This window comes from Falco biarmicus, chromosome 4, assembly GCF_023638135.1.
Source record: "Falco biarmicus isolate bFalBia1 chromosome 4, bFalBia1.pri, whole genome shotgun sequence".
In the NCBI taxonomy this organism is placed as follows: Eukaryota; Metazoa; Chordata; class Aves; order Falconiformes; family Falconidae; genus Falco; species Falco biarmicus.
In genome coordinates this window covers 93,542,352-93,551,293 of record NC_079291.1, presented here as the reverse complement: position 1 = coordinate 93,551,293, position 8,942 = coordinate 93,542,352, and positions in this window count along the sequence as shown.

The following is an 8,942-nucleotide window of genomic DNA, read 5'->3' as shown; positions in this document are numbered from 1 at the left end:
CATGGCAAGGAGCCAGGGCGCTCCCTTTTTTCAATACACAATACTTGTTATAAGATTGAATATCCATTTGGGGGCAGAATTCACCTACTTTCTTTTGCGCACTCCCCTCTGAAAGCATTGTAATGCTTTACTTATTGGCATTTTATTTTGATGAATAGGCTGCAATTGGTGCAAAAATATCCTGAATGGCATTAAGAGACTCAGCCATGTGACCGCTGGACCATTTGCACTAAGTACCATCAGTCAAAGTTCGTATTACTTACAGGATGCTTAAGCCAGCGTATTTTCCTAACAGGCATGGTCCTCTGAGGCTAGCACTAAATGTGCTGGGGACTTCTCTGAAGTAGCATAAAGGGTAATTATTCCCCAAAGTACCATTTAAAAAAGAGCCTTAAAAACTAAGTTTTGTGCCTTTGGACAAAAAAAAAAAAAAAATCCAACACTCCTGCCTATGCAGTAGCTGGCTGCTTGTCAGAGTAGTGCCTGGAAGGCTCAGCGCAGCGCTGGCTGCCAGGCTGGGAGCAGTGTGGGAAGGAGAAATGTCCTGTCTCTTCTCCTAGTCTGGACTGAAATGCGGGTAGCGGGGTAGGAAGGAAAAAGGGACCTTGCAGAAGTGTGGGTCAAGTACAAGAGGTTGCTTTTATTTGCTGTATTCTATGTAATGGGCAGGGATAACGCAGGTGAGGGTACCTCGGAGAAGCAGACCTCAATCAGCAGTGGCAGCAACAAAGTCTCTGAGCTCAGGTGGATTTTTGCAACCTGTTACCACCAAGAAATCATTTCTCTGCTGACAAGCTGGCCCCAGTACCGAGCTACTCCTTACCAAAGCTCTTTTCCTCTTGGGATCTCAGGAAAATGCAGATGCCCAGGATGGTCTGCATTGAGTACCCCTTGGCAGGTGTTTTGGGGTGTGCATCACCACGCCATGTGAGATGGAGGGGTCTGTCCCAGCACAGTGAAGCAGGCAGCACCTGGTGAGATGCTGAAGTTGTTACCACATGAAAAAATGCTGATGCAACACAGCCAGCTTCCCTCCAGCACTGCCCACGGCCCAGCACCACCGCTGCCAGGGGTACCCGGGTGCTGCCAGGGGTACTCGTGCTGAGCAAGTGCCTGGGCAGCACAGCAGGTTATTGACACCAACAGCTAACGATGGTGGTTTAACACATCAGCAGGGAAAAAACATCCTGCTGCTGGCCCGTTACCAAACCCTTGTGCTGTGGGGCAGGAAAAGGGCAGCACCACCCCCAGCCCACTCACGTGTATGGGTTTTGTTGGTTTCTTCCAGAACTGCTCCTGACCTCACCAGTGCCATAGGGAAGCTGTGGAGACGCAGCCTAGTCTTACTTTCTGACTGCAGAAATGGATTTGATGTGCTGCTGTTTGCTTTCCAAGAGTTAGACCCAGACATGGCCCTGTCTGAGCGCCAAAAAGATGTATTTCTAGGTGGGGATGCAAGGGAAAGGCAGCTATTTGGTTCAGCTCAAGACAGGGGAGAAGCCACCCGCAGTATGTAGAGGCCCGTGGTTTAGTATTCCCAATTACAAATAATTAGAACTTGTAGCATGATCCACCCCGTGCTTTCTGTCTGGCTCTGAGCAAAACAGCTGGCTAAAAGTTTTTTCAGGAGCATTTCATTTATGGTGTCAGAGATGTCACCCAGCAACAGTGTGACATGGCACTTTACAATGGATGTGCTGCTTTGCCCCACTGCAGACACAAAGCGCTTTTTCCCATGTCCTACCAGGAGCAGAGAGCTCCAGGAAGAGGTCCTGTGCCATCCCCAAGGAGCAATGGCTGGGTGGCACAGCCAGCCCCTGCTTCAGCGTCAAACCTGCCCGGCCACGACAGCTTCTCCCCCGTTCCTACAGCTTGGTTTGCTTTAAGCTTCGTGTGTGCTCAAAGGGAGAAACAGTCTAGAAGAAAGTTATACCGTGACTATTTGTAACATGGTGTTATGCTCAGAAACCCTCCAAAAATGAAAGATTTTCTGAATTTGCCAGCAACAGTTAAAGAAAAATCTATTTCCTTACTGCTGTTCGTAATTTAGAAAGCCTCCCCTCTCTTATTTGCACTGTTTATACATGAATTCCTACAGCATTATGCACTTTGTGTAAGCAGGAAAAGTCCAGTCCAGACACGGCTCCATGACAGCTCCCCCTGACTAATAGCAGAATTATCCTTACACAAGTCCTTTCTCTTCCCTGGCATTTGTTCCCCACCGGGAAGGTGCTGCCCTGCGCACCCGGCAGGATGCGCGCCGCGCAGCCAGGCGCTCCAGCTGCGCTCCATGCTTTATGTTGCAGTGCCATCTCATGGCAGCTCCAGCGCCAGCCTGTCACGGCAGATCCATTTTCTTTCAACCCTTTGCAGGTATTTTCTCATGAAGCCGTTAAGGTTTTAAATGTCTAAACCCTCCAAAAAAATTCCAAAGGTTAAATAAGGTTTTTCATTACCAAAAACTCTAGGTCCAAAACTGAAGGGCCTTCAAAGGAAGCTCTGGGACAGAGCACAAGCAGCCAAGAAAATTTAGTTTTTTAGAAGATGATCAGCTTTCCAGTCCAGACTACCGCTATATAAAGGGTAACGCTATACAAACATGTGTCTTCCATATTACAGACCATCTCTAATGGCCCCTTTATTTCAATGGGGAGAAAAAAAGAAGATAAAAAACGTACCTAAATCTGGAAGCCATTGCAGACTTCGGACAGCAAAACTATTGCAAATGTTGAACTCACCCTCCCACCTCCTCGCAGCTCAGAGAAGTTTCCAGCAATAAAATCCCAGGGGTACCAAATGCCAAGAGCAACCCCTGCTCCATCCAGCACCCTTGGGTGCGCAGCAGGAGCACCTTGCCCCAGGCAGCCAGGGACGGTTCCTGTGCAGAGGAGGAGAAGCAGAATGAGCACACCCCAAAATTAGACACCCCCCCTGTCTTGTGGCGTGCTGGCAAGCTGAATAAGTGTGCCAGGGAAGCCATGCTTTCAAAAGACCTTTTCTTCAAGGCTTCAGGAGGATCAGAGGGAGGCCTAATCCCAGAGATTAAAGTCTGGATGCAAGTGGAGGAGGGAAGCTTTCGGCTCCTTGGAGCACCAACACACACAGCTCTGACTTGAAGGGGATTCTCCTTTAGCAGGCAAAACCCAGGAAAATCAGATGTTGTTTCCAACCGGCTCAGAACGCCATTTGCAAAGGTCAGTGCCGGGGTGGGAGATGGGCTGTCAGCACCGTGGAGGGTCTGCTGCTCCCCATGCCAGAGCCAGGTCAACAGGTCCCTCCTTGGAAAAACCTCGAGTCTACGTCTGATAAAAACAATCAGGGAAAATAACCACAGAGGAAGAGATGCAGCACCTGCCCTGCCCTCGGAGCTCCCCACCAGGTATTTTCCACACAGCAGGGGAAGGGCTCAGCCCTCAGGGCTACATCCATCCCCCTGGTAGGGGTTTGATTGTCTTGAGACTGTGGGTCTGGTAGTATGTGAATCTCCACAAAAAGTAGAGGTTTACTCAAAGCACAGCAGGGTGGTGCGGTCATCATCAGCGCGTTTGTTGCTCACTTGTTTTATGTGAGGAAGATGCTGCCACAGGCAGGAGAGGAGCAGTGGTCGTGCTTCCCGAAGACCTCAGGCTGACTCCAGAAACGTGTGAAGGAGGGAAAATGGGGCAGAGGGTGCTCAGGGGGACAAAGGCTGTCAGCAGCTTGGAAGGGTGAAAAAGGAGCAGGAAGGATGGAGGTGATGACAACAAGGATGCTTGCATCACTTCTGTCATTAGCTTGACTCCAGAGGCAGAGGCATTACCCTGATTGCTTCTGAAAGCACAGAGAGGGAGCTGCCCCAGGCTCCTCCGGCAGGGTGCCCCACCGGGAGAAGCTCTGGGACAGTCACCTGGTGACCCCCACCACACAGCTGCAGTGAGAGATTGGGGGATCAGAGACACGAAGCTGGAAGAGCGGTGCTGCCACTGCTGTGGGATGTAGGGGGTGACCGACAAGCTAGTTGGGAAATACTGAAAGCAAACAAAACAAGAGAGCCCCCACCCCAATATCCGAAATTAAAAAACAAAACAAAGAAACAAAAAACAAAACAAAAAAACACAAATAAAAACAAACAAACAAAAAAAAAAGCCAGCAAACTTTCTGTGCAGACTGTGCCTGTGCCATATGTTGTGGGATCATTTTGCATTTTACCTGGCAGGTCACCCTCTCCTTTTACAGGCAAATATTATTTTTAAAGTTTGCTAAGAGCTGTCAGTGCTAACACATTTGAGTCAGGGTTTTCCTACTCCAATCCCACTGCTTCATAACCAAAATACAACCATGAAAGATCCCTTCTGCCTTAGATCACATTTAGGATGTGATCTACCCCATGCCCCTGACGGCTGCAGCGGTGGGGGCAGGGGTACGGGGTGCCAGGCTGGATAACTCCCCGGTAGGATGGGAAGCCCTGCAACACAATTACCAGCCCAGGGGGAGCACAGCACTGCACAGGTTTACATGCACCATCCATCACTTGCTGACCGCGGTGTTTTCTCTTTGCACACTTGTACAGAAATGTAACCACAAAATGTTCCTGCAAACTGTTCTCTCATGTGCAAATATAGCTTTAAATTACTTCTCTAGGAAAGAATCCTTACTATTTTATACAAATTGTCTTGCATGTTTATTACACAGAATCATGATCCAAAAAGAAGCGGATTCATCCCATGCTTATTCATAACACTGCTCTCCCTTATGCATTATGAGTTGGAACATACTCCAGGCCCCCTTACATGATGAACGATACCTACTTTGCTCTTCGCTTCCAGTCTGCTCCGATTTGCTTATTTATGGAGCCTTAGCGCACCAACTGAATCCCTGCTCTCCCAGTTTCTCCATGACACAGAGCACATCGTGGGCACCGGGCTTACAGCAGGCGGTTTGGAGGGAGAGCACCAAGACCTGAAACGCTGCTCCTGGCCCCACCACTGTGCAAAGACACCCCAGGGTGGCTCCAGAACTGCTGCGCTTCCCACTGACACTCTTCCCAGCAGCTGGTAGTTTCTCTACCACATTTAAAGTCCTTTCTCTCACCTCATGTCTCGGAGAAGAGGACCAGGCTGGACACGGGGCCACCTGGGTGCACGGATGCCCACCTGCCTGCTCCGGGCAAGCTGCGCCTGTGAGGCATGAGGATGTCTCCCACTGTATTTAGCTTGGCTGGCTCAGCCAGCCCATTCCAGTGTCTGCACACAGCCTCAGGGAGAGTGGAAGGAAACAACGGACCGGCCAGCCAAGCCAAACACTGGAAGGTCAAAGGCTGCAGCGCGGCTTCTTGGAGATGACACATGCACCCGAGGCAAGTCCACTTGTCTCCTGGCGTGGGAGCATCCTGCCGAGCCCTGCACTAACACTGCAGCTGCCAACGCCGGCTCCTGGCCTCGGGCTCCAGCACAGGCTGCCTCCCTCACAGGGATGCAGACTTTGCAGCCTGGGTGGGAGGAAGGTGCTGGGGTGGGTAGTCCCAGCACAGAGCACAGCCCCCCCCTTCCCCAGCGGCGCTGTACGTGCAGCTTCAGAAATCATCCAGTCTTCATTAACTTGTCAAATTAGGAAATTGAAAGCTGTCAAAGTGTAGTGAAGATCGGAGGTGGCTTTTATAGCAAGCTGTGGGATCTCCCACTGTTTGTCTAATCTAATTTCCTCATCGTCATTGTCCTAAGAGAATCATTACAAGAGAAGGAGAAGCAGCCTGATGAAGACATGAATGGTTTCCAGTTGAAAGCACTTCCCTTCCATGTGTGGGTGCAGATGAGAGGGTTGATACAAGCTGCTCAGGATCACTAGTTTCCCTCTGTCACAGACATGTTTGTGTTTTAAGACCACTCTTTAACTTCACCCCCTCTGGTCAATCCTGCCATAGGAAGAATATATAAAGTGATTTCTTTTGTACTGCCATCAACTGGCAAAGGCAGAGCACTGACTGAGCCCCTTCTGACCTGCAGAGCTTTTGTGTTCCTCACTCTGAAGTATTAAGTTAGTTAATTATTACTGAGGAGAGTGTGTCAACCTGTCCTGAACCTGAAACACTAAAACAAAAGCACACAGAAGACCAAGCAAATGCCATAGCCTGAAATGGCTTCAAATTAAAGATGCTGTGATGCACTCCTCTGCAGCAATCAAACAGCATTGCTAAGGCATGTCATACGATGTAAAAGCACCTTCTCCTCTACTTGCTCCTCTTCTCCCCCTGCTCTTTTTTCAACGTGACTTTCCAAAACAAAACTCTACAAGCACCTCTATGGTGCAAATAAGTCATAGACCAGAATAATTCATTCCGGTATGTCTCTCATTTCCAGGACTATTTGCAAAGGCAGTTAAAAAAACTCCAACAAGAGTACCAAGTGAGAGTGCCCAGCAGACAGAAATCTTAATATGGGGCTGCAGCTCATTTCAGTGCATGCAAATGGCACAAGTGCCTGGTGAACAAACCCCACGTGCTTCTCATGTGGTCTCTCCAACACATGTAGCTCAGTGGGGAGGGAGATGCTGCTGTGCGTGGAGTAACCATGGTGGAAACCCTCCTCCCCGCAGAGGAAGCACCGCTGGGGTACAGCCCCAGCAAGAGGGCAAAGGATTTATTCTCAGGGTGGCAAACACTCCTGTCCTCCAGTGCTGGCTTTTAAGGTGGCAGCATCACAGACCATTCTGGAAAAGCAACAAGTGGGACATCCCCAGCCCCTGCAGCTGAGATAAGGCTCAAGAGGACCCAGCTGCTGCAACAGCAGCGAGAACAAGCTGTCCAACGACAGCAGCAAACCCAAGCAAATTAAGAGTCAATACCATCTTTGCTGGAGAACGAGAGGTTAAAACCGTACCAGCAGCTGGCTGGAGATAGGCTTTTGAGGCAAAGCTGCCATTCTTTGCCTGCTAATTGTTATGTTTTCCAAAGATTTCATCAACGAAGTTGTGTTCAATAAACTGCTATTTAATTACCAGAGTAGAATCCTGTTAATTAGCCAGCCCCAAAAGACAGCCCTTCATCCCTGTTAAGTGAAATCCCCAACTAATCCTTCCAGCAACAGCTGTGTCGCAGCCTGGGGAGCCATGGAGGGCTATTAGAGATGCCCCCAAAGTTGGGGGGAACAATCACAGCACAGCCCCCACCCGTTGCCAGCACCCCTCTTCAGCCCTGAGAAGGTGCAAACCAGCACAACTGTAATACTCAGAAATAAAAAGCTATTCGTTCCCCTTACCATTTCCTTAGTGGTCCCTCCTGGCTCCATTCGCCAGGGTGGCTTCAGCTGCAGCCTGGCCAGCATCTCCTCTTCCCCCAGGAACGGTACGCCTGCCACATCCCTACGCACAGTCTGTGCTTGCGCCCGTGTAAGAGGCCAGCAGCTCTCCTCCAGCCAGCTCACTGCCATCCTCCGCTTAACACCACATAGCACCAAAGCTTGCCCCAGGAAGATGCTGCGAGCACCTTTCACATGTGCTATGGACATTTCCAAAACCAACCTTTCCAAACCTTTTGTCTTACCTTGCTTCCCAGGACAGAGGGCAATCCCCATGCAACAGGAACTCCATGCCCAGCAGACCTGGGTGGCAGGACAGGTGTATCGAGGATATAAAATTCCTACAGAATTCATAAAAACAGCCTGGGTAAAGGAGACCAGTGCTCCAGCTACATGAAAGGCTTTAGTGTGACCTGCTACACCAGCAGACACCAGATAAAGCCCAAGAGCAGTCCCAGTGTGGGCAGGTACCAGTCAGGGCTCATTGCCACCCCATGAGAGAAGCAGGTTTCTTTGATCCAGCTAATCACAGAATCGTTTAGGTTGGAAAAGACCTTTAAGATCATCACGTCCAACCATTAACCCAGGACTGCCAAGTCACCGCTAACCCATGCGGCAAGCTGGAGGTTCTTTGCTGTCCATCACCATGGAAAGTAAATGTTTTAATTTTATGTTGAAATGCCAGCAGACATTAATTTTGATAGGAAGTTGTAGGCTTTTCTTTGATATCCATTTAAACAATTTAGGTGATTTTGAAGTAGGGGGGGTTCATTTAATCAAGTTTAATAAAACAGATCTCCAGGTGAAAATAGTAAATGTTTAAAAGATTTAAAAAATTGACTGTTCAACATCATTTGGTATAAATATATCTGTGTTGTGGAGATCAACAGGGATGAAAGGACAATTAAAAAATTCTACAAAGTCTTTAAATTAATGGCTGCAAAATTCCAATATGCAATTTGTTGTGTTCATGTAAACCTACATTACCCCTTTTGATTCAAGCCTGCTTTTGGATTGTGGCATATGATATGCTGAATTTTGGTCAGGAGATATCCATCAACCCAGATGCTAAGTAATAATAACAGTTATTATCAGAATTAAGCCATACAGGAAAAAAATCCCTAATTTTATAGACCAAGGATTTAGAACAACGAAAAATTGACAACAGTTCATAATGTGGGCTTTGGTAGTCAATGTGCTTATCCCATGGCTGAGGTAGTCTCCATCAATCTCTACCCGATGTTCAAGCAGAGAGGTCTTTAATATTAGTGGCATGCAAGGGAAGCACATAAAAATAATTTCCTTCCATCGGATGAATAAAGTAGTATCTTAAATTGGCAACTTCCAGGGACACGACCAGATCGGTCACTTCTGCCAGCAGATCCGACTCTACTGAAGCCAATGTCTGCACCCAGGATGAGCCTGGAGGAGAGGTGAGAGGCTCTGGCTTGTTTCCAAGAGTAAAAGCAAGCAGGGGGTGAGGCAGGCGATTAATTCCCCATTAGTATTCCATTCACATGTCCTCCAAAGACAGGAAAATATTTCAGGTGACAAATCTTGCCCATCAAGCCATGAAGAACATTTTTCCTCATAGTTTTCTACACCTTGCTTCTCCGAAGTCCCTTTTGGACTCTATCACGCCAGCCTTGAGGCTGCCCATGCCCACCGCAC